This window comes from Molossus molossus, unplaced genomic scaffold (genome assembly GCF_014108415.1).
Source record: "Molossus molossus isolate mMolMol1 unplaced genomic scaffold, mMolMol1.p scaffold_m16_p_3, whole genome shotgun sequence".
NCBI classification, from domain to species: domain Eukaryota; kingdom Metazoa; phylum Chordata; class Mammalia; order Chiroptera; family Molossidae; genus Molossus; species Molossus molossus.
In genome coordinates this window covers 48,480,362-48,505,588 of record NW_023425366.1, presented here as the reverse complement: position 1 = coordinate 48,505,588, position 25,227 = coordinate 48,480,362, and the positions used below count along the sequence as shown (strand labels likewise).

Genomic DNA, 25,227 nt, shown 5'->3' with positions numbered 1-25,227 from the left:
AAGACAAGACATAGTACCACATTCACTGGCAAGGGCTGAATTGGAAAAGGGTGAGAGCAGTTTAGACAGTAAAGTAGAAAGGGGATAAATGATAAGTGGTCAGTAGGCTGATCATCATTAACTTTTGTCAATCTTTCCTTTGTGCACTAAAATCTCACACATAATGAGTACTCAGATTTCAGTTGTGGGGAGACAAACAGTAGAAAAATCTTACAAAAGGAAATCAAGCTTTACAATTTTAGATCCTGAGCTGAATATTGTTTGTTCTACACTACTGCTGGTTAGCAGGAAGATACAATAGAGGAAGCATGAGTTCAAATTCCAGTTCTCTTTATTTATAATTTAGGAAAGGGGCTTAACGTTCTTCCCCAAAATTTAGTCATCTGTGAAATGGGGTTGATGAAAAGATTAAATCAGAACATAAAGTGCTGCAATAGTAGGTACTTAATGTTTATTCCCTTCATGCTTCACTCCCCGCCATGGAAATTATCATTAAAACCTAGATTTACTGATGGCAGTTTGTACCATAGAGTTAAGATGAGGAATAAACTATGCCCTGGCTGGTTTGGCTTAGCAGTTAGAGCATTGGCCCATAGACCAATGGGTCTCGAGTTCAATTCCAGTCGAGGGCACATACCTGGGTTGCAGGTTCAATCATCGGCCCTGGTTGGGGTCATGTGGGAAGCACCGACTGATGTATCTCTCCCTTCCTCCTTCCCTCCCTTCCTTCTACTCTCTCTAAAAATCAATGGAAAAATATCCTCGGGTGAGGATTAAAAAAAAAAGTTCTTTTTGTATGATTAAAGAATATGCAACAAAATGGGCTGTTTGATTTGTCACTTAGAGGTGATACTTTACAGAAAAGAACAATCAAAAGAGAAATACTGGAGGAACAGAAAGAACAAAGAAAATAATCAGAAATCAAGTGCTAAATATTAAATCAGATATGAATGTAACAATCTGTAAAAATTGTATAAATGTGAAACTAAGGGTAGTCCTCAACGTATGCAAAAAAAAAGGGAGAAAGAATACCACAAGGTAAATTCTATATAGTCCACAAATGGGAAAAAGAAAAATCCCAGAAAATAATGTTCAATAGATGATACCATACAACTAACATTTTAGTCCAGAAACAGAAACAGCATACATTCTGTGAGTGTTCAAGTCTGTTTTTCTATTACTATGAGAAAAAAAACACAAAACATTGAGACTCAATCAAGATCAAGGCATAAAAAAACTAATGAAAACCTAGAATCAAATGTGAGATGGTAAAGAAATCTGAGCTTATACTGGACATGAAGGATAACATTAATCTACTATATACACTAAGAAAGTGTTCAGTTTATAAGAATACACCCTTAAAACGGAATCTTGGGTTAAAAAGCTTATTGTCCCATTACAAATAAAGATATTGAATTATCAGCCAATTGAATATCATGTCTTTATCACCATTCATCCCCCCATCCCAGAAAATTAGAATTTATAAATTTCAGATTTAACTGTAATTAGAGAATAGCAATCATAACATGTCATCTTCATAATGAAAATAGACATCAATCCAATCCTCTTATTAAAAATAAATGGGGATTTCTTTCTTTTTTTAATGGCTGAACAGTATTCCATTGTGTAAATGTACCACAGCTTTTTTTATCCACTCATCTACTGATGGACACTTGGGCTGCTTCCAAATCTTGGCTATTGTAAATAACACTGCAATGAACACAGGGTTGCATATATTCTTTCTGATTGGTGTTTTGGGATTCTTCAGATATATTCCCAGAAATGGAATCACTGTGTCATAAAGCAGTTCTATTTTTAATTTTTTGAGGTAATTCCATACTCCTTTCCACAGTGGCTGCACCAATTTGCATTCCCACCAACAGTACACAAGGGTTCCCTTTTCTCCACATTCTCACCAACACTTGTTTGTTGATTTATTGATGATAACCATTTTGACAGGTGTGAGGTGATATCTCATTGTGATTTTCTTTTTTTAAATCCTCACCCAAGAATATTTTTCCATTTATCTTCAGATACAGTGGGAGGGGGGAGGAAAGAGAGAGAGAAACATCGATCTGAGAGAGACACATAGATTAGTCACCTCCCGCATGACCCCGACCAGGGCCAGGGACAACTGAGGTACATGCCCTTGACCAGAACTCTTTGGTCCACAGTCCAATGCTCTAACTGCTGAACCAAAGCAGCCAGGGCTCATTGTGATTTTAATTTTAATTTCTCTGATGATTAGTGACTCTGAGCATCTTTTCATATGTATATTGGCCATCATATGTCCTCTTTGGAGAAGTGTCTATTGAGGTCCTTTGTCCATTTTTAAATTGGATTGTTTGATTTTTTGGTGTTGAGTTTTATAAGTTCCTTATAAATTTTGGATTTTAAGCCCTTATCAGATGTATCAGTGAGTATGTTCTCCCATTCAGTAGGTTGTCTTTTCATTTTGTTGATGGTTTCCTTTGCTGTGCAAAACCTTTTTAGTTTGATATAGTTCGATTTCTTTCCCTTGACTAAGACTATATATCAGAAAAAATATTGCTATGAGAAATGTCCAAGATTTTACTGCCTATGTTTTCTTCTAGGATTTTTATGGTTTTGATTCTAACATTTAAGTCTTTAATCCATTTTAGTTTATCCTTGTGTATGGTGTAAGAAGGTGGTCTAGTTTAATTTTTCTTGTGTATCTGTCCATTTTCCCCAACACCATTTATTAAATACAGTATCTTTACTCCATTGCATGTTTTTGCCTCCTTTTTCTTTGTTTGTTTGTTTTTTTATCCTCACCCGAGGATATTTTTCCATTTTTTGTACAGATAGAGTGGGAAGGAGAGAGAGAGGAAGGAAGAGAGAGAGAGAAACATCGATGTGAAGGGACACATCGAGTGGCTGCCACCCGCACGACCAACCAGGGCCGGGGACAAACTGCAACCGAAGTACGTGCCCTTAGCAGGAACCGAACCCGGGTCTCTCCAGACCGCAGGCCGACGCTCTAACCGCTGAGCCAAACTGGCCAGGGCTTGCCTCCTTTTTCAAATATTAGTTGACTATAAAGATGTGGGTTTATTTCTGGGCTCTCTATTCTGTTCCATTGGTCTATATGTCTGTTTTTATGCCAGTACCAAGAAATTCAATTCAAAATAAGTTTTTAAAAAATGGAGAAATCAACACTACAAATTAATTAAGAGAAAGAATTTGATTTGTTTTTAAAAACACAGTTAAAACTTCCAGTTCTATATTATGAGGCTCTCCCCCACTACATTTTTTTTTTTGTATAGTGCTGATTTGTACTGATTTTCTGAGAGGTATCTAGTAGTAAACCCAAACCCCTTTTCTAAAGGGAACTGGGTAGCCTACAGCTCATGTTTACATGATGAGTCTAAAGGCAAGGTAGATACCTTTTGACCATATTTCCTAAACACAACGGATTAAACCAGGATTGGGCACCTGATCTTCCATGTGATGAGTCATGGCACGAAATGATTAACTAAATCAATTGGATTTCCTTTCTAGAAAATATGAACCCGACGTACTAGGATCCTTTACCATTTACCAGTACTCAAAGCAGAAGCTACAAGGTCATGATGTGGAAGGCAGGCAACCATCATTAGATTCCATGTATAAGACAAAAAAGTATAAAGGGGCAGAAATTCTAAGCAAACAGAGAGGAGAATTGATCAGCATAGAGAAAAGCAAGGAAAATCTAGGATTACATGGTCCTCCAGAATGAGAGTAACTGCTCCTGGGTGCTGCCTTGCTTTCTGATAGATATTTCCACAAATGACTTAAAATAAACCTACCTCTTTCTTTTAAGACAATCTCAGTAAGTTGTTCTTCCTTGGTACCAAAAAAGCTAAATCAGAAGAAAAATATTAAATAACTATTTAAATATATAATCACGTGACTATATATATTATAACAAACTAGTTCCAAAATGTATTTGTTACTTTAAGTGAAAGGAACTGAATGTTTTAGGGAGTTCTCTAGGAACTGTAGGGTTGGTACAGTAAAGGCTGATGACTATCATGGAAATCAATTTCCTTAAATTGAACAGCAGAGTAAATTTGAAAGCTGACATAGAAGTTTCTGAGAGCCATTGAATATAATGAATATACCCAGATGGGTGGAGAATAAACTGAGTAGGAAGAATAGAGAAAACCAAGAATAAAACCAGCTGCCAGTTCAGGTGTGCACCCTTCTTTATAGACAACGGTATTCCTTACTCGTCTACTTCTACATTACTGCTCCTCTCCCTTCTCCTTTCCAAATTTTACTATTTTGGTTCTGAGCATTTGCAGTCACTGCCCCTGCTGCCACCAAGGGAAAAAATACCTCAGAATATTCATTTTAGTAACACTTTATACCAGTGGGAGATGTAGGAACAGTGGCAATTTATCCTCAGTACAGTGCCAACTTTCAGGTAACACTTTTTTCCCCAAGATTCAGACAGTTCAATCTCAAGGACCTTCAACATCTCTTATGCATTTCCAGGAGGCACCACTATTTACATATATGGTGGACAAATGTATTCTTTATTTGAACAAATTTAAAGGGAGCTCTTAGCATATTACAACAATACAAAGTTAGACAATACAAGATATGAATACATTAATAACTTATCTAGAAAACTAATTTAGAACCAATAGATAACACATAAAAAAAAATTCACAAAATTCAAAAGTAAACATACATGAAAAAATGCTGAAACTTACTAGTAATGAAGTAATGTCAGACTAATTAACAAAGATAATTTTATTACAATAATATACTACACTGCCAAAGATACGATAAACCAACTTTAATGAATTACTGATAGTATAAACTAATACAATATATTGGAAATCAACTCAGCAAACCTAAGAATCTCAAGAATCCTAAATACAGAAAAAAGCGTTATCTCAAAGATTTTATCCCAAGATTATTTTCTAATATAATAAACATATGGGTAAACAGCACAATATTCAACTGCTGGGCTATTATGCAGCCATTAAAAAAGATGGTTAAGCCCTGGCCAGTTTGGCTCAGCGGTAAGAGTGCTGGCCTGTGGTCCAGAGAGATCCGGGTTCGGTTCCCGCTAAGGGCGCGTACCTCGGTTGCAATTTGTCCCCAGCCCTGGTTGGCCGTGCGGGTGGCAGCCACTCAATGTGTCCCTTTCACGTCAATGTTTCTCTCTCTATCTCTGTTCCTCTCTCTCTCTCCCACTCTACCTGAAGAAAAAATGGAAAAATGTCCTCAGGTGAGGATTAAAAAAAAAAAAAAGATGGTTAATTTCTATAATGCAATGGAAAATGTTTATGATGAGAAAGTGAAAAAAATGATTTAAAAAGTTGTATATAGAGCCCAGCCGGTATGGCTCAGTGGTTGAGCATCAACCCATGCACCAAGAGGTCACCAGTTCGATTCTGGTCAGGGTACATGCCCAGGTTGTGGGCCAAATCTCCAGTGGGAGGCATGCAAGAGGCAGCCAATCGATGTCTCATCAATGTTTCTCTCTCTCTCTCTCTCTCTCTCTCTCTCTCCCTTCCTCTCTCTCTAAAATCAATAAAGAAAAAAAAGTTATATATAGAGAACAACTACAATAAAGTAAAAAATATGTATAAACTAAAGACAGAATTATTAAATGAAAAAGACGGGAAGGAAATAATAAAAAGCTAGCAGTATATTAGAATGTTAGGATTATGGGTTCTTTCTTTTTTCTTCAAAAAATTTTCAGTATTGTAGATATGTTACCTTTATAAGAAAAATAAATAATAAATATCTCCAACAGTTTAACTGTTTGCTGTCATAAACAGTGCAGAGAATTTACTATACTATGGTACAATGCTTGCTACTCATAATGACCAAATAATCAAAAAGCTTAAATTACACCTTTTTATATTACTTTTTAAGGCAGAAGAAGATGTAAAATATAGTTGTGTTTTTTTTGTAAAAATGCTTACAGGTTATGGTACTTAAAGGATTAAGTTTTAGTTAGAGAAAACTGAAGTACTAGTAGCAATTTTTGCCCAGATTATACCATTAAAATGAGCAGACACAACGACATGAAGATAATTTTGAAAATAAAGAAAAATCTTTATAGTAGAAAAAAAACTGACTCAAAGTAGAATTATACCAGAATTATTTTATAATCCCAGAGACCTAGTATCAGAGAAAGGCTGTTCTGAAAATAAAGAACAGAAGTTTTACTTTTACTTAGATAATAGGAATTATTAGATTCTATACTTATGGTTGTCTTCATTATGATTTTAATATTCTGTTAAGTATAAAAATGTTTTTTTCCTTCAAATACAAGCAAAAGTTTATTTAGAAAGTCACAGAGGTAGAAGAAGTGAGCCACAGAAGAAATGGGCTCAGGAAACAAGTTACAGAGGCAAAGGGGCCCTTAAGGAGAAAGAGAGAGGCAAGGAAAACATGCCTGGGGGAAGGTGCAGGTGTGTAGGGGTGTGGGTGTGTGTCAGAGAGAGAGAGAGAGAGAGAAAGAGATACACACATGCTGGAAATAATTTTTAATAATGTTATAACAAATTAATATTAAGACATTTAAATGTTTAAACAAAATACCAAGTAAAAATATACAGAAACAGTAAAACAAGAATTCAAAACAAGAATACTACAAAATTCTACTACAAAATTCAAAACAAGAATACTAGTTTTCTTTAATATAAAAAATTTCTAAATTAGTACAACTATTTTGAAAAATTGTTTGGAAATACCTATTATATAACTAAATATTAAAACCTTAAAAATTTTTTCAAGCATCTCTCAACTTCCTAATTTTTCAAAACACTGATGCATAATTCCAGAAATATCATTTAAGAAAAAAAATATTAGGCCCTGGCCAGTTTGGCTCAGCGGTTAGAGCGTCGGCCTGCGGTCCAGAGAGACCCGGGTTCGGTTCCCGCTAAGGGCACGTACTTCGGTTGCAGTTTGTCCCCGGCCCTGGTTGGTCGTGCGGGTGGCAGCCACTCGATGTGTCCCTTCACGTCGATGTTTCTCTCTCTCTCCCCCTTCCTCTCTCTCCCTCCCACTCTATCTGTACAAAAAATGGAAAAATGTCCTCGGGTGAGGATAAAAAAAAAAAAAAAAAAAGAAAAAAAATATTAAAAAGCTGAGTTAAATTTTATGTTGCACTAGAAAAAAAACACACCCACAAAAACGTAAAAGCCGACAGCAAATTACAATAAATTTTAGCTTAGAGAAGAGAATCTATAAATACTTCTTCTATAACAGTCCTTGAGACTTCTGCAGTAAGAATTTCTACAGATTCTCTCAATAATCATAACTATATATATTTAAAGAAAAAATTAAGAAAAATATAACAGCAAAAATGAGCATACCACAAATAATTTAAATTTGTCATTTAGTATATACTGAACAGAAAAGGTTAGTGTTCTAGTATTTTTCATTTTGCTAATCAAGAATTTGTATCATATACAAGTTTCCTTTTTATTTCAAGAAAATAATTTAAAATTAAAATTAAGTAATTTAAAATTAAGACTTTTATAAAACAGTAAATGAAAAGTTTATAAGATAAAAAATTATGTTATAATTGTTATTGGAGTCTTCTAAATATATTTTTCTGACTAAGGAAGCTAATATAATAACTAAGAAGAGTGGGAAGAAAATATATGGTTACAAATTATCTTAACTTGAAACAAATGGTATATAGTTTGTGTGCCTCTTTAGTCAATGAGGTAGATACCATTTATGACTGTACACTTATAATAGGTAGACATAGGAGTCTAATGAACTGCCTCAAAAGCACACATTATTTCCATTACACTGAACTGATTCTTAGAAAGAAATATAAATTCATTATAAAATAAAATTTCCTATGATTTTTCTGGAGTAGGGTTGGAGCCACAGAAAGCAAATCTTTGTCTAAAGTCACATAAAATGGTATTTCAATAAAAAAAATTTCATATGGTAACTAATTCATATTATAAACAGTTAATAAAATACAGTCTCTAGTCAACTTGTCATTATACATTCTTAAAGGAGAATGCATATTCTAGAAGAAAAAAGTCCAGAAATTAAATCAATAAGCAAACATTTATTAGGCAGTTTTACATATGCAGAATTTTATAGCTGGAAAACTACAAATACAAGTCTGGAATGAGAGGGATAAACTAGAAAATTCCTAAGATCTCTTTATGTTATTAAATTCAATAATTCAATATGTGATTAGGCATTTGATAAACTTGACTCAAAAGCACTTGAAATATATAGGAGCTTAATAATTCCCAGAACCAGAAAATGATAATTTTACCTGAAATCACAATTTTTTTCCTGGCTGCTGAGCAATTTTTAAGCTCTACTAGAATCTGACTGGCATGTGAATGGGTAGATTCTGTTTTATAAATAAAAATTTGCCTGCTGCATACTTGATCAGCAAGTACCAACATCAAAACAAAAGCCTTTAACCCACTAAGATGTAAGGTTAAAATACAGCTAAGGGTTTTATAGAGCCTTTTACTTTTTATGCCTCAACTGTTTATTTAAGCTACCCCATCAAATTCCTACATTAAACCTTAAACAACTACACCACTCTCTTGATTCTGTGCTTACAAGACTCCAGAAAAAAAGTCCTACAGTTGCTCTAATGTTTCATTCTTGACTAATTTTGGGGGGAGGGGCGTAAGACCAGGGGAAGGATGTTATTTGGGGAGGCAATGTGGACACTCAAAGTCAGTGGCCACAGTCTTTCTGGAGCTAACAGGCAGTGTGACTTCAGAGGGCTTTAGGACAAAATGCCTCTGGCCATGGGTCTTAATTCTTCTGTGCCATGAAAAGCCAAAATAACATCAGTAAAAAAGAGTGTCAGAGATCTGGGGCTCTTGTCTCAGTTCTTCTCTGCATGAAGAATAGCTAGCGGGGCAATCCTGTACAAATCACTTACACTCATTTGGTTCATTTCCTCATCTATAAAGCAACTAAAGACCATGGTCCTTTCAGCTTCTAGAAGTAAAACATTTAGTTGACTGTAAATAATGAATCTGGTTATATTCCACATATACAAGCCAGTCTTATTTTTCCCCCCTTATACTTGTTACTGAAATTCTCCAAGCCTTCAGGGAAACTTGTATTCAATTCTATTGTTCAAGTGTAGGTCTGGGACTACTAAATTACCTAAGTGAAAGCTACATGTCATTTGATTCTTTCAACAAATACTTGGGCTCCTGTTAAAGGGCACAGTACTGTGCTAGGCTTAGGTCACTTCTTACAGAAGTCACACTTGGTATTAAGAACAACCTTTAATTGAAAATGTGAGAAAATTTTTCATTTTAACTTGAGTTTCTATCGAACAGAAAAGTCTTTACCCATTAACCCCTTAAAACTGTTTAACAGAAAATTGTAAAACATTATCGAACTAAAAACCCTAATTCCTGCTCTGGAGCACTTGTGGTTTCAGTGACTCACTGTTTAATGCTCTTTTCCTAAACTAAGTTTATTTCATAATATTTTCTAATAAGGTTTGACAAGCAGCATTTTATAAAATAAACTCTTTTAGAAACAGATTAGAACTCTTCAGACCATATGCATATACTGCTAACTAAATTCTACCACAGAAGAATTAATCTAAGTATTTTATTTTACTTTTCTAAACAATGAGCACTAATAACTCTGAAAACATCATTTATGCCAAAGTCTAGTAAATTTTACATATAAAATTTAAATATCTTCACTTTTTTTGCTCTTCTTTCTGTCCTAATGCTCATCAGGTGATATATTAAACCCTGATTCAACATTACATAGAGTTATAATCCAGATCTAGACATTTAAAACTATCTTTGTGATATAAGTATCTATATGATCTATAAATTTGACTTATTTGTCCTCTCTAAACAAGGAATTTCAGATTTTTCTATGCACTACGTGGGTGGCACTGTAGTATAGAGCTTAAGAGGGTAAACTGTGGAATTCCTGTGCTTGACTTTGAGTTCTTATTAGTGATGGAAAGAATAATTAACCTATAAAATTAGATAATAGTACCTCTATCTCAGGGGGTTGTTATGAGGATAAAATGGCAAAGATTCCATTAATAAAATACAACTTTCTCTGTTGAAAATAACGACAACTAAATGTAATATAAAAGCCTGGACTGGATCTTGCAGTGGAGGAAAAAATGTAATAAAGGATGAGACTGAGACGAGTGACAAAATTGTCAAACAGACTGTGAAAAACTCTATTTCTTGAATTTGATAACTATATGTGATTTCAGGAAAGAATATCCTGGCTCTTAAGATACATGTATTAAAGTATGAAGGTATAAAGAGACAATATATATACAATTTACTGTCAAATGATCACAAAAATAATTGTGTGTGTGTGGTGAGGAGAATGTGGCGAATGTTAAAAATTGGTGAATCCAAGTTAACTGTGAATGGGAGTTCTCTGAATTACTCTCACAACATTTTTCTAAGTTTAAAATGATTTCAACTATCTTGTCCTGGCTTGTGTAGCTTGGTTAGTTGGAGCATCATCCTGTACACCAAAAGGTTGTGGGTTTGATTCCTAGTTGGGGCACATACACGGGTTCCATCCCTGGTTGGGGTGTGTGTGGGAGGCAGCCAACTGATATTTATTTCTCTTTCTCTCTCTCTCTCGTCCCTTCCTCTCTCTCTAAAATCAATAAATATATCCTTGGGTGAGGATTTTAAAAAATAATAAAATTATTTAAAATATCTTTAAAAACTAGATGACTCCATTCATCTTCTACTACTACTTAGTTTTTCCACTTAGTTCCATTCACAGAAACTTCTTGAGAGTTGTGTACAATCACCAGCTCCCCTTCTTTATCCCACTCCACTGAGACTGAGGTTTTCTTGCTGAGAAACACAATGATTTCTTCTTGGTCTCATCTTAATTTCTCCACAGTGCTGAACACAAGCAAACACTTTCCCACCTCTGTGCCTGTGGCATCACATCTCCCTGGCTTTCCTTTTATTTCACTGGCTGCTCTTTGACAGTCTCCATTGCTGGCTCCCCCACCTCTAAATATCCTAGGCCCCTTTCTTTTCTGTATATACATAATCTCATCTAGTCTGTGCCATTAAATAGCACTCTGAATTCCAGACTCAAGTATTCAATGTCTTATAAGACATATCCAATTGTGAGACTTCCGGTCAAGATGGCGGTGCAGGTAAATGCGGTTTCTTTTCCCACAACCACATCAAAATTACAGCTAAACTACAGAACAACCATCATTCAGAAATACCTGACATCGAGCTGAATGGAAGTCCCACAACTACAAAATTAAAGCAGCCACATAAAGACTGGTAGGAGGGGCCAAGGCATGGACAAGCTGGTCCCACACCCACGTATGGCAGATAAAAATCAGAAAGATACCTCAGCTGTGTAGGTCCTCCCCTGAGGAGCAAGGGGTCCATCCCACACCAGGCCCCGCAGCTCAAAGTTCCAGTGCCAGGAAGAGAAGTCCCCATAACATCTGGCTGTTTTTGTCTGGCCATAAAAACCAGCAGGAATTGAGGCTGAGGGAGGCTGAGGCTGCCGGGGATCCAGGCAGCTCCTCTTAAAGGGCTCATGCATGGACTAACTCAGACTTGCTCCTCCTGGGCTCCAGCATTGGGGAGGCAGCTTGAAAAGCACCAGAGGCATACAGAGAATAACTGAGTTTGGAATTGGGGCGAAAGCTGGAGGGGGAGCTTTCTCCTGGACAGACTTGCTGTGGGAGGCCCTTGTTCCTTTGGTGAGCCCTTCCCTGGGGCATCAGGTGGCAACCTTATCTGGGACTCCAGCAACCTGGTTCACACTGTTTGCCCAGTCCTGGTGATTCCCTGAGGCCCTGTCCCACCCAACCTTTGGGCCCACCCAAGCTGTTTTAGGTGGCTTTAGCATATAGGATCGGCTTGTCTTGGATCCTGCTTCAGATTTTTCTAAAATCTCTCAAACAAGCAGCATCTGGTCTCAGGGAGCCCCATACCTCTCGTTAAGTGGCCCCAGGCCTGGCACGAGAAGCGGCCAGTCTTGGTACACAGCTTAGCTTTGCCTGGGCACCTCCAAACCCAGCACAAGAAGCAGCCACTGGCAGATCACTCTGTAGCTTATGCCTGGTGGCCCTGGGTAGAACACAGGCAGGGGCTGACCTTGTCCCAGAGCCAGCATACCCAGTGGACAGCTTTAGACCACATCGAAGCACTACCACACAACCACCTCCACATGTATTACACTCAGTGAGTGGACTAGTGGGTACCAGAGCCCTGCTGAAGTTAAGTCTTGCTCTGTGTGTTGGGCCTCTACACAGCTGATCCTCCAAGGTAGTCAGAGGGCAGTGGTCAGTGGGCACAGCCTGTCCTTGCAGCTCATCCGCCTGAATAAATCCCTCCCATTGATGTGCCAATAGCAATCAAGACTCAATTACAACAGAAGGGTGGAGAATCCACACTAGGGGTGTACCTTGAGGGCCCAGCTGGGGTGATCAGGGAGGCTGTGCCACTGGACCCCACAGGACACCTACTACAACAGGCTGCCCTATGAAGCCTAGGAGACATAGCAACTCTCCCTAATACATAGAAACAGACACAGAGCAGCAGCCAAAATGAGGAGACAAAGAAACATGTCCCAAGTGAAAGAACAGAACAAAATTCCAGAAAAAGAACTAAACAAAATGGAGATAAGCAATCAATCAGATGCAGAGTTCAAAACACTGGTTATAAGGATGCTCAAGGAGCTTAGTCAGAATTTCAAAGAACTTAGTGAGACCTTCAAGGAACTTAAGGAGAACTCCAAGGAACTTAGTGAGAACATCAACAACATGAAAAACAACCAGTCAGAAATGAAGGATGCACTAACTGAAATAAAGAATAATTTACACAGATTTAATAGTAGAGTAGGTGAAGCCAAGAAGCAAACCATTGATTTGGAATATAAGGAAGCAAAAAACACCCAATCAGAACAGCAAAAAGAAAAAAGAAGCCAAAAAAATGAGGATAGTGTTAGGAGCCTCTGGGACAACTTCAAGCATACCAACCTTGGAATCATGGGGTTGCCAGAAGGAGAAGAGAAAGAGCAAGAAATTGAAAACCTGTTTGAAAAAATAATGACAGAAAACTTCCCTAAGTTGGTGAAGGAAACAGACATACAAGTCCAGGAAGAAAAGAAAGTCCCAAACAAGACAAACCCAAAGAGGCCCATACCAATACACATCATCATCAAAATGCAAAAGGTTAAAGACAAATCTTGAAAACAGCTAGAGAAAAGCAGTTAGTTACCTACAAGGGAGCTCCTATAAGACTGTCAGCCAATTTCTGAAAAGAAACTTTGCAGGCCAGAAAGGAGTGGCAAGAGATATTCAAAGTGATGAAAAGCAATGACTTACAACCAAGATTACTCTATCCTGCAAAGCTATCATTTAGAATTGATGGACATATATAAAGAGTTTCCCAGACAAGAAAAAGTTAAAGGAGTTCTTTACCACCAAACCAGTATTATATGAAATGTTGAAGGGTCTTCTTGAAGGAGAAGAACAAAAATATGAACAATAAAATGGCAATAAATACATATCTATCAACAATTGAAATCTACAAATAAAATGAGCAAGCAGAACAGAAAACAGACTCATAGATATAGAAAATTTTTTTGTTGCTTGTCAAATGAGAAGGGGCTGGGGGTAAGGGTGAAAAAAGAAGAAGGAATTAAGAAGTACAAATTGGTTGTTAGACTGATGAACCTCAAAGAGAAGGGGGGAGGGAGGGCGGGAAGAGGTAAAACGAAAAACTTCTATGCATATATGCATAACCAATGGACACAGACAATAGTGTGGGGAAGTCAAGAGGGGGGGACAGGATTGGGAAGGAGAGGGTCAGTAGGGGGAAAAGGGAGGGACATCTGTTATACATTCAACAATAAAGATAAGTTAAAAAAAAAAGACATATCTACTTGTTTGTTAAATGGGCATCTCAATATTTGCTGGCTAAAACAGAACTCTTGATCCTCTTCTCCATCCCATTCAAACCTGTTCCTCCATAGTTGCCTAATATCACTAAATGCTACTAGTTCATCTAGTTGTTCAAGCCAAAATACCAAAGGGTCATCCTTGATTTTCTTCATATCCCACATCAAAACCATTAGTCAGTATTGTCAAAATATACCTTCTGACCTCCTCTCCCCCTCCACTGTCTACCCTAGTCCAGATACTATGTTCTATAAGAGCATAGCCTACCACAAAAGTTTTCCCTGCCTTCTCTTTTGTTCCCTTAGCCCAATTTCTGAGATAAAGTAGCAAAATGATCCTGTTAAAGCTTCAATTATATCTTCCAGCAAAATCTTTCAGTGGTTTCTCATGACACTTAAAATATAACTTCATATCCTTATCATAGCCTACAAAGTTGAACATAATTTGGGCTTCTGCCTCTCTCTCTCTGAACTAATCTCCTAGCAGTCTCAGAACGGTTTTCACTATGTCCCATTCTGTTTCTTTTGGTAGTTCTCTTGTAATGTAATGCTTGTTCCCACCTAATAGTCTTTACTTTTGCATACTCTTTCAAACATTCATATTGTTCACTCCTTCTCCTCATTCAGATTGCTGGCCAAATATGATATTTAAGAAAGGTAGTGTTCTCTTCCCTCTCTCTCTACCCCATCACTCTCTATTTTCTCTTATAACTTTAGTTAGAACTTATTTCTTTTTCCTCTTTCTCTTCATTAAAAAACCCTTGAAGGAAAAAATTATGTGACTGTTTCTCATTGTATATAAAAAATTAAATACTACAGATAAAATTCAAGCTCCCTTCTAGAATCCCTCCTAATCCTAGTCTCCTCCCTGTGGGTACTCTAATATCCATTTGATGAATAACCATACAGAGCTGGGGGGGGGGGGGTGTATGCATTTAAATACATATGTTTCTGTAAAACTAGTTTTATTTCTGTTCAATAAAAACTCATTCAAAATATGTATTAGCTTTCCTACTCATTATATATAGCTGTATTTCATTACTAACTGCAGTGCAGTTTATTGATAATTTTGCACCATTATAAGCAATTCATTCATTTAATAAATATTTACCGAGTGCCTACTATATTCTAGGCACTGTTCTAGTTGCTGCAGATACAGCAATAAATAAAACAAAGATCGTTGCCCTCTTGGGATCTTACATTCATGCAGGAGAAAGACAGTAAACAGAATATATAGTGCAAACTCTTTCTGCAAAGTACCAGACAGTAAATATTCTAGATTTTTCAGATGTGACATATATTATTTGTTTTTATTTTATAACCCTTTAAAATGTAAAAACGATTCTTAGCTCAAAACAGGTTACAGGGCAATGGAGTGCTAGATTGACGACTCCTGATATAACTATGTTAGAAGGCAGTATGTGCAACATGAAAAATAAAGAATGTAGAATAAGGAGGAAAGGAGAGGGTAGGATGCAGTATTAAATAGGGTATTCAGAGAAGGTGAAATCAGAGCAAAGACCTAGAGGTAAGGCCAGTGAGCCACACAGATATTTGAGAGTACAGGTAAGGCCAGTGAGCCACACAGATATTTGAGAGTACATTCAAGACAGCTGAACAAGCTAAAGCAAAGGCCCCAAAATATGAACATGACTGATATGTTTATGATATAACAAGGAGGCCAGTGGGCAAGGAGGGTAGGAGGTAGTGGAAAATGAGATCATAGAGGTAAGGTGAAAGGGCAGTACTTTGGGCAGATTTTGGAGAGCCTTGTAGGCCACTGTAAGGACTAGATTTTCTCTGAAATGGGGAGTCATTGTAGGGCTCTGAATAGAGAAGTGACAGACTGTTTTAACTTGTAAAAGTCTTGCTCTGGCTACTATATTGAGAAAAGACTGTTGGGAGAGGCTAGGGTAGAATGGGGAGAACAAGTAGTAAATTATTTAAGCAATCCTAGGAGATATGACAGTAGTGGCTTGAACCAGGAAGGAGGTAGTGGAGAGGGTGAGACATAGTCAGATTCCGAAAGTATTATGATATAAAAAAACAATCAAACAGGTTGTCCTGAAAGAATTAATTTGAAGAGTCAAAGAAATTGCAAAGTCAAGAATAACTCTGATTTTAGCCTAAGCTATCAGAAGGACGGAGTTGCCACTGACATACAGAATTGGAAAAATCCATAGGGAGGAAGTTTAGGAGTTTAGTTTTGGACATGCTGAGTTTGATGTCAATTATTAGACATTTAGGCAGAGATGCTGAATAGGCAGTTAAACATATAAGACTGAAGTTAGGGAGAGAGGCTAAAAATAGAAATTTAGGCACTGCTGGCATTTAAATGGTATTTCAGTTTACTATTCTTCTTTATTTTAGAGAGAGGGAAGGGGAGAGAGAGACAGACAGAAACATCAATGTGAAAGAGAAACATTGATTGGCTGCCTCCTGTACACACTCCGACCGGAGATCAAACCTACAAACTGGGTATGTGCCCTGACAGGGAATCAAACTCACCACCTTTTGGTGTATGGGATAGGACAATGCTCCAACCAACTGAAACACACTGGCCAGGGCCTTAAATGGTATTTAAAAGTCATGCAGCTGAATAAGATTACCAACAGAGTGAGCATAGATAGGAAAAACAAAACAAAACAAACAGTCCTGGATGGTGTGATTCAGTTGGTTGGAGCGTAGGCCATACACCACTCAGTCAGGGAACATATCCAGGTTGTGGGTTCAATCCCCAGTTGGGGTGTGTGTGGAATGCAACTGATCAATATTTCACTCTCACATTGATGTTTCTGTCTCTATCTCTCTAAAAAATCAGTAAAAGTATGTCCTTGAGTGAGGAGTAAACAAAAACAAGGACTGACCCTGGCACTCTCCAACATCAAGATGTCTGAGAAAAGGAAGGCAAAGGAGAATTACAAGGAGCCAGCACTAAGGTAGGAAATAACCAAGGTTATGCATCAACCTGGAAAGCAAAGAAGAAAATGTTTCAGTTAAGGGAACAAATAGATGTGTAAAATGTTGTGGACAGATCAAGTAAGATGAACAAAATCAATGGTATATGATACTTGGCCACACAGAAGTTACTGGAGAACCTGAGGACCTGTTTCAGTGGGAATGGTACAGACAAAGGCCTGATTAGAAGCAGGTTTAATGGAGTATGGAAGGAGAAAACTTAGCAACAGGAAGTACAGACTACTCTTTTGAGGAATAATGCTTCAAAAGAAAACAAACAAAAATATTGAGAAACAGTAAAGAGTGAATCAAGTTTTTTATTTGTTTTTATTCTTTTGAAAGATGGAAGAAATAACAGCATGTTTGTTGCTGCCAGAAATCCAATTTAAAAAAATTGATGTGGAAGGAGAAAAGCTGAAGCAATGTCGTTGAGAAAATGAGAAAGGAAGGGATCTAGTACAAAAGCAGACTCGGGGACATGAAAAGTTAATCTAAGGTAACAAGCAAGAAAATAGCATACATTGACCAGATGCTGGTAGGTACACAGGGTAGTGAGAGCCTGTGGAAATTTTTTGATTGCTTTAATTTTCTTAGCCAAGTAGGAACTGATGTCATGAGCTGAAAGTGAGGATGGGAAGAGACATTGGGTATTTGAAGAAAAGAAGATACGAAACAGTCATTTAGGAGAGTGAATAAAATAGACAAAATATAATCAACAGCAGCATTAAGGACCCACTTGAGGTATGTGGTCATGTGTGGTAGTGTGCTTGCTTCCAGCCACATTGAGTTGCATAGGGGCAGGTGCAAAAAAAGCAGAATTGGTTTAAGTAGGGCTGTGGATCTTACCAAAGAAACAAAGAGATTAAAGTGATTAATCATGGAATTTAAGTGGAGTAGGAAAGGGAATGAAAACATCAAGAAGTGAGTGGCAGGAAAACAGTAATATGATGAATTGATTGGAGATTCCATTGGGGTCAAAAGATGGATGGGGTTGAGATATTAACTAGAAGTGAACCACAAAAATGGGAAGTAGGTTACATAGTAGCATTCAGGGAGTGGTAACTATGGAGGGACTGCAGTTATTGACAATGTAAGAGAGTATCACTAAGGGAGTGATGGGAAGAGCACTGGAGAAAGGTCAAGGAAATGAGAGGACAGGACACTGGAAATATCAGTTATGTACACTCTTTTCAATTTCAATATAAAGACTGAGGTGGTATTGGAGAGAGAGGCAATGAGCCTGGAGCAAAAACAAAAACAAAAAAAAAAAAATTGAGACAAGGTTAATAATTAATAGCAATCATGAGGTACAGTGGATTATATAATCTGCTGACATAACCCAAAACTGAGGATTATGAGGAAGAACGAAGGGAGAATAGTCTGAAAGCAGCAGAGATGCATGACAGACATCTTTCCTACCTATAGTAACAGTGATAAGAAGAACTATGAAAAAAAAATAAATAAAATAGCCAAACTGCACAGTGCAAAATGTCAAGTTTCTATAAGAGCAAGAAAGTGAAGGGAATGTTTAAGCATAGGTTGAGACTGGACTTTGCAGATTATGACTGTAAATCCAGTAGGCACAGTAAAAAAAACCGTAAGAGTTGGGAAGCAGTTGAAAAAAAAGCAGACAAATATAGACCCATTTATGAACTAGATTGAAGGAGATGAAAGGTGACCTGGAAGTCTGGAGGTTCTGTTGCTACTGGCAAAGATATATTGAACACAACTGATTCTTGATATATCCTTATGTTTCTCCAAGAATTGGAAATTGCTGGGTCATAATGTTTTTACTTTAAAATTAAAATGTGCATTTTCCTACAACTCTATATTTCCCTATTAATGGTGTAGAACAATATTTCATGTTTACTGGCTAACTGAATTTGCTCATTTAAAAAACCGAGTTGTCATCCCCAGTCCCAGTTGGGGTTCTGTGGGAGGCAACCAATCGATGTGTCTCTCTCACATCGATGTTTCTCTCTCTCTCTCTCTTCCTCCCTCCCTCCTTCCTGCTCCATCAGAAGATAAATGGGAAAAAAATATCCTCGGGTGAGGATTAAAAACAAACAAACAAACAGTTGTCTTCTTCTTGCTTTACAGTGCTTAAAAATAATCTATTTTCTATTTTTATTCTGCTCTTAATGATTCACACAAATTAATGTTGTAAATTCCTTTCAAACCTTTCAATGGCTTATGCTAGCGTAACACAAGTTCAATTGGTTATTTCTTCAACTACCTCTACTATATACAAGAGGTTGACTAAGTAAGTCAAATCTGGTCATTCCGATAATTTTGATAAGGTCTATGACTGCTTTTGCACTAAAATTGCTGAGCTGGTTTTCACAAAACAGAAAGTACTTACTGTTTGGTCCTTTACAGAAGTTAGCAGACTCCTTTCTCTACACCTTTTAGGGAAGTGGTTCTCAACCTTCCTAATGCCGCAACCCTTTAATACAGTTCCTCATGTTGTATGTGGGAGTATCTGCATGTAGGTGGACCCGCCTGGAGATGGATAGAGGAGCGGTGTCTCGGTTCCTAATACCATCAGAAATATGTGTCTTCCTATGGTCTCAGGCAACCCCCAAAGAGGTCGTGACCCACAGGTTGAGAACCACTGTTTTAGGGCCTCTGAACTGCTTCAAGTTTCAAGAACACAATAGGTCCTTACTTATACTGACATACTCTGAAGTGCTGCTCCTAGTCCCCCGAAATGCTTGTGCCATTTCTCCCACTCTGCATGAATCTATTATTAGCCCTCTTGGGTGTCTCCACAGATTTATATCATGAAAATTATAATTCTACTTTTTTTGTTTACCTTTTATTCTCTCCACTAGTATTTAAATCTCTTAAGGACAAGGGACAATCCCAGCACTAATACATGTTTAATGAATGAAAAAAATGGCATAGTCTTTCATAATTTGCCATCTTTCTCATTATTTTCCTGTTATCCAACCAAAATAAACCATATTTTTACTTTGTTAAGTATTTTTCAAAAACATTATTACTAATTGCAGCATAATGATTAATGCTTTATATTATTTTCTTTACAATTTTAGTGGATATCACCTATTCTTAATAATTTATATACCTCTATTTAGTACATTCATGATTTGCTGAAATATATCTCCTCTCAAATTCCTTCTTTAGTAAAGACAAAAACAATAGAATCTGGCCCTTTTGGGATCAACTTTTTCATCTATGGCAGTAACTTCTGCACCTGAGGATTAAGGGTGCAATAATTATTTCACTAATGGAATTAGAGTACTTCAAAGTCAATTATAAAAATGCAACTCAAATATTTTTTGCTTTAGTTTTCAGTATAAAATTAATCTCTCACACCTTGTGGGTAGTCTTATTTTCCTTATCTGAAACATCTCTATTATTTTTTTTGTTTATATCTCTATTATAAAGACCTTAGTTTACCTTGTCAGAGGTCTTACTATGTGTATTTTTCAGTTTAGTTATCTTTGTCATTTCTCTTAACCCACAAATTTGATCGATTTCTTATTTTCTGCCTTATTTATGTTGAGCTCATTACTAAGAGTGTTTTATCCACAAATGCTTGCTGCATGCATTTTAGAAACCAGCTTTATATATTTGTTACTAATTACATCTCATCCAGGTAAGGTTTTTGTTTTTCCTTTTATAAAATGTATATGGAACCCAGCCAGTGTGGCTCAGTGCATTGCAAGTAGTACAGTGGCCTGAGAGGTCCTGGTTCAATTCCCAGTCAGGGCACATGCTGGGGTTGGTGGCTCGATTCCTAGTAGGGGGTGTACAGGAGGCAGCTGATGTAAGTTATTCTTTCACATCAATGTTTCTATCTACCTCTCTCTCTAAAAAAATCAATAAAAAAAAATTAAAAATAATAATAAAATAAAATGTATATGGATAGTTAAGCCCTATCTGGTTTCACTAATTTACCCATTTATTGCTTCCAGCTCAGTTTCACTATTTTAGTAATGTGGTCTATGATCTATAATTAGATTCACTATGTTATAATACATTATAAGATTCTGTCTTCAATCAATGTATATGTATTCATTATAAGAATCCGAATATGTATATGTACAATTTTATAAACAAAATAGTATGAGCTTTGCAATCAGACAGATCTAGATTCAGATCCGGACTTGTACACTCTGAGACCTTGGGCAAAGTACTTACCTATCTACATTTCAGTTCTCCCATCATCAGTAAAATGATAGTAACTCCCATAGTGTAACACAGGGCTATGATAATGAACATAACATATATAAAAGTATGCTAAATGCCTACAAACGATGCCAGTATATTACCACAGAAAAAATGTTAATTCACTCCTTCTTCTCTCCCATCTCAAGCAATAAGAGCAATAAATGTTGTGCTCCTCAAACTATTTTAAATCCATTACTAAATTCCCTTAAGTAAAAGAAATTTGGCAATATGAGCCATGAGCTTTGGATGTTCATACACTCTGACCCACTATTTTCACTTTGGGGAATCTATCTTAATGAAATCATCTAAAATACAAAGTGTTTTATGTACAAGGATGTTCACTGAAGTGTTTCTTATAACTGCAAAAAAATTTAGAAACTTACTAACTGTCCAACAGGAAAATATTTATAATTATGAGAAATCACACACACATTATATGATTATTTAAAAATATGTTGACAAGTTCAGCTGGTGTAGCTCACTGGTTGAGCATCAACCCATGCACCAAGAAGTCCCAGGTTTGATTCCCGGTCAGGGCACATGCCCAGGTTGTGAGTCTGATCCCCAGTGGGGAGCATGCAGGTGGCGGCCAATCAATGTTCTTGCTCACTGATGTTCCTCTCTCTCTCTCTCTCTCTCTTTCCCCCTTCCTCTCCCTCTAAAATCAATAAAGAAAAAAAATATATATATATATAGACAAAATAATTTAATAGCATGAGAAAATGTTTATTGTGCTAGGTGGAAAAAAGCTAAATGCAAAATTATTCACACAGTAATGTTTCAGCTGTGTAAAAATCAAATAAGCTAAGAAAAAATATTGTAATGAGCCCTGGCCGGTTTGGCTCAGCGGTTGGAGCGTCGGAATGTGGTACTGAGAGACCTGGGTTCGGTTTCCGCTAAGGGCGCGTACCTCGGTTGCAGTTTGTCCCTGGCCCTGGTTGGTTGTGCGGGTGGCAGCCACTCGATGTGTCCCTTCACATCGATGTTTCTCTCTCTCTCTGTTCCTCTCTCTCCCTCCCACTCTACCTGAACAAAAAATGGAAAAATGTCCTCGGGTAAGGATAACAAAAAAAAAAAAAAAGAAAAAATATTGGAATGAAATACACGAAGGAGTTTATGGCACTTTCTCATAGTCCTGGTATTAGTGATTATTATTTTCTGGTTGTGTTCTAAAATACCATGATCTTGACAATGATGATAAAATAGCAACTATTACTTATAGAGTGTTTACTACATGCTAGGCCCAACTCTTACAGCTTATTATATTAACTCATTTAATCCTCATAACATTATGAGGTTAGAAAATTGAGGCACAGTAAGATTAAGTAACTTGCCCCTGGTCACACAGATAATTAATTATGAAGGCACCAAGACTTGAATCTAAGAAGTCTGGCTCTAGAATTCCTGTTCTAATTGCTTCACTTCTCTAAAAATATTTGCTTTGTTTTTAAATTTTAACCATTAAAAAGGCATATGGCAATTAAAATCTTATGTTTTTTTTTTTTTCTTTTTTTAGTCATCAGCTTTCAGCTTTCAGTTCTGATTTCAAATATTTGCTCTACCATTGGGTGCCATTTTGAAATAAGATGCCACCATTTCTATATGAGTTCTAGCAACTCCAGAAAATTCTTTCTTTCTTTTTTTTTTTTCAACTCCAGAAAATTCTAAGACAAATCTGCACCCCTATTTCCTGTTCCAATACTCACTTAACCATTGAGATTCTGGAATCCTAACATTTTTACTTATTACACCTACAGACAGTACCTCAAAGAATTCTACAAAGGAGGTCTTAGTGTAACCAAACTGGCTGCTAGAAACTCCCCTACACTAATACCCATCCATATAACTACAAATCTAAAGTTACCACCCTTGTAAACATCTTCCATTGTAAAAAGTTTGCCCCCCTGCAACCCAGGAAGACTACTCTCACCTGCCAGCACTCACCAGATATCTACTCTACCATGGCACTGCTTGAAAGGTATCAACTAAAAAAGATCCCCCGTTTGGCTCAGCAGTTAGAGCCTTGGCCTACGGTCCAGAGAGACCCGGGTTCGGTTCCCGCTAAGGGCACGTACCTTGGTTGCAGTTTGTCCCCGGCCCTGGTTGGTCATGCAGGTGGCAGCCACTTGATGTGTCCCTTTCACATCGATGTTTCTCTCTCTCTCTCTCTCTCTCTCTCTCTCCCTCCCTCCCTCCCTCCCTCCCTCCCACTCTATCTGAACAAAAAATGGAAAAATGTCCTCGGGTGAGGATTTAAAAAAAGATCCCCCAAATCTGGGGAATTTTGCTGGCTCTGACCCTTTCTTTTTGAAGGTAGTATTATTCTCAATAGTTTTTGAAAACATCAGTTAATCGATCACTTTGATTTTCTCAGCATTTTTATCCTTTTGCTGGTAAACTAAAAATTTTGGGGGTGAGGGGGTACAAGATCTTTTTGGTAACAATTATATATTCAAATATCAATTCCAGGAAGAAATATTCATAATTTATACCCTGGGCTATAAAAGTAACTCCCATTTATTGCTGTGCTCCTCTGAAGTTTACATTTGATAACTCGTTTTTCATTACACATATCTCTTGGTTCAATTTCTTTTATAAACTAAATTTCTTAACAATGTTTGCAGAATCCAACATGGTTAAATGCAAGCAATTCTTCTAAATATAGTACATTTACATTTCAATGCAGTTCATTTACAGTATTTAGAAAAATTAAGTTCATGTGATGGCTTTAACATTATATAAAGAAAAACTAGTCATAAAAATGAATACAGTAACAAATGTTAACAATGGAAATATTTTCAACCAGAATGTTATATATTTTTACCCCTCTTATTCTGCTTACAATACATAATGGTAATAAGTTTGATTACTTTAAAAGATTTTTGTAGCCCGGCCAGTGTGGCTCACTGGTTGAGTCGACCCATGCACCAAGAGGCTGTGGTTCAATTCCCAGTCAGGGCACATGCCTAGGTTGTGGTCCCAATGTTCTCTCTCATTGATGTCTCTATCTCTCTCTCCCTCTCCCTTCCTCTCTCTCTAAAATCAATAAAGAAAAAAAAATTTACATATCTATATTAAAAAATATATTTTTGTAGGTTGAAATATCAGTGGGCAGAACTTAGTGATCCCTTGAATACCTAGGATAAAGATGTAACGACCACACATCAAGCCTGATCTGCCTGATCCAGGTGGGGACCCCTTTTAGGAAAAAGAAAATGGATCACAAATAGTTCATTAGGCTCACATGAAATGAAGTAAAAACCACACTGTTATGCATTTATACATTATATATGCCAAGGAGTAAAAAAGACAATCTGCACCTTCAGACTAATATTTCCCTTTTGCAGTTGCAAGTTTTCAACTTAGCAGAGCCCTTCTCTAAGAAGAATGGGGTGCAGGGCAGGGTAAAAGAGGAAAATAGAATTGTTTTCCCAAAAACTGAATCCTCCCCTGCTTCCCTAAGTACAACTTATTTACCAGTCTAATATGAAAGCTTTGATATAACAATAGGAAAACTTAAAATCCATAACGAACTTATTCTAAAAAACAAGCACATCGGGCCAACCATTTTACAATCTTACATTTTGGAATACCTATTACACGATACAACTTGTATCTTAGTAATATCTTTTCTTTAGGGTTAAAAAAAATGTACCATTTATGCTATCACCATTGACGTCATCACTGTTTCAAAGCAGGATTGGTATTAAGCTTCTTAATACAAGTGTCAAAATCAATTTGTGGATAGCCTCCAACTTTAAACGTACACATTTATACCTGCTGATGGACCAAAATGATTAGTAATTAAGATAACGGACAAAGTGTAAGCAAGCCTTGCAAAATCCAGTTGAATTTTAAAATCTGTAAACAAATAACAAGCGATCATTTTTAAAGGAAAAAAAGTCATTCCCCAAACAGGTTGATCGTGGTGGCCGGTCTGCTCCTCAGCAGCTGTCCCCTGTTGCGTGTTCGCGTGGGAGAAGTACAAAAGGGTAGAAGGGCAAAAAACAAACCCACGCAAAACCCATACAGTTATAAACATTAAAATTATGTAAACATGTCGTGAAGCCTGGAGGCCTCAAGGGGAAAGACCCGCCTGGAGAAAGAGATCGGCTAGCTGAGTGCGGAGGCGATGGTGTGTGCGGGCCC

At 37.0% G+C, this 25,227-nt stretch overlaps 1 protein-coding gene across 1 annotated transcript in view; it reads right to left on the bottom strand.

Annotated features, from left to right (window-relative positions):
* TNPO1 (transportin 1) overlaps positions 1 to 25,227 on the bottom strand; it is a 98,936-nt gene that overhangs the window by 73,173 nt on the left and 536 nt on the right. The gene's annotated exons all lie outside the window — the stretch shown is intronic.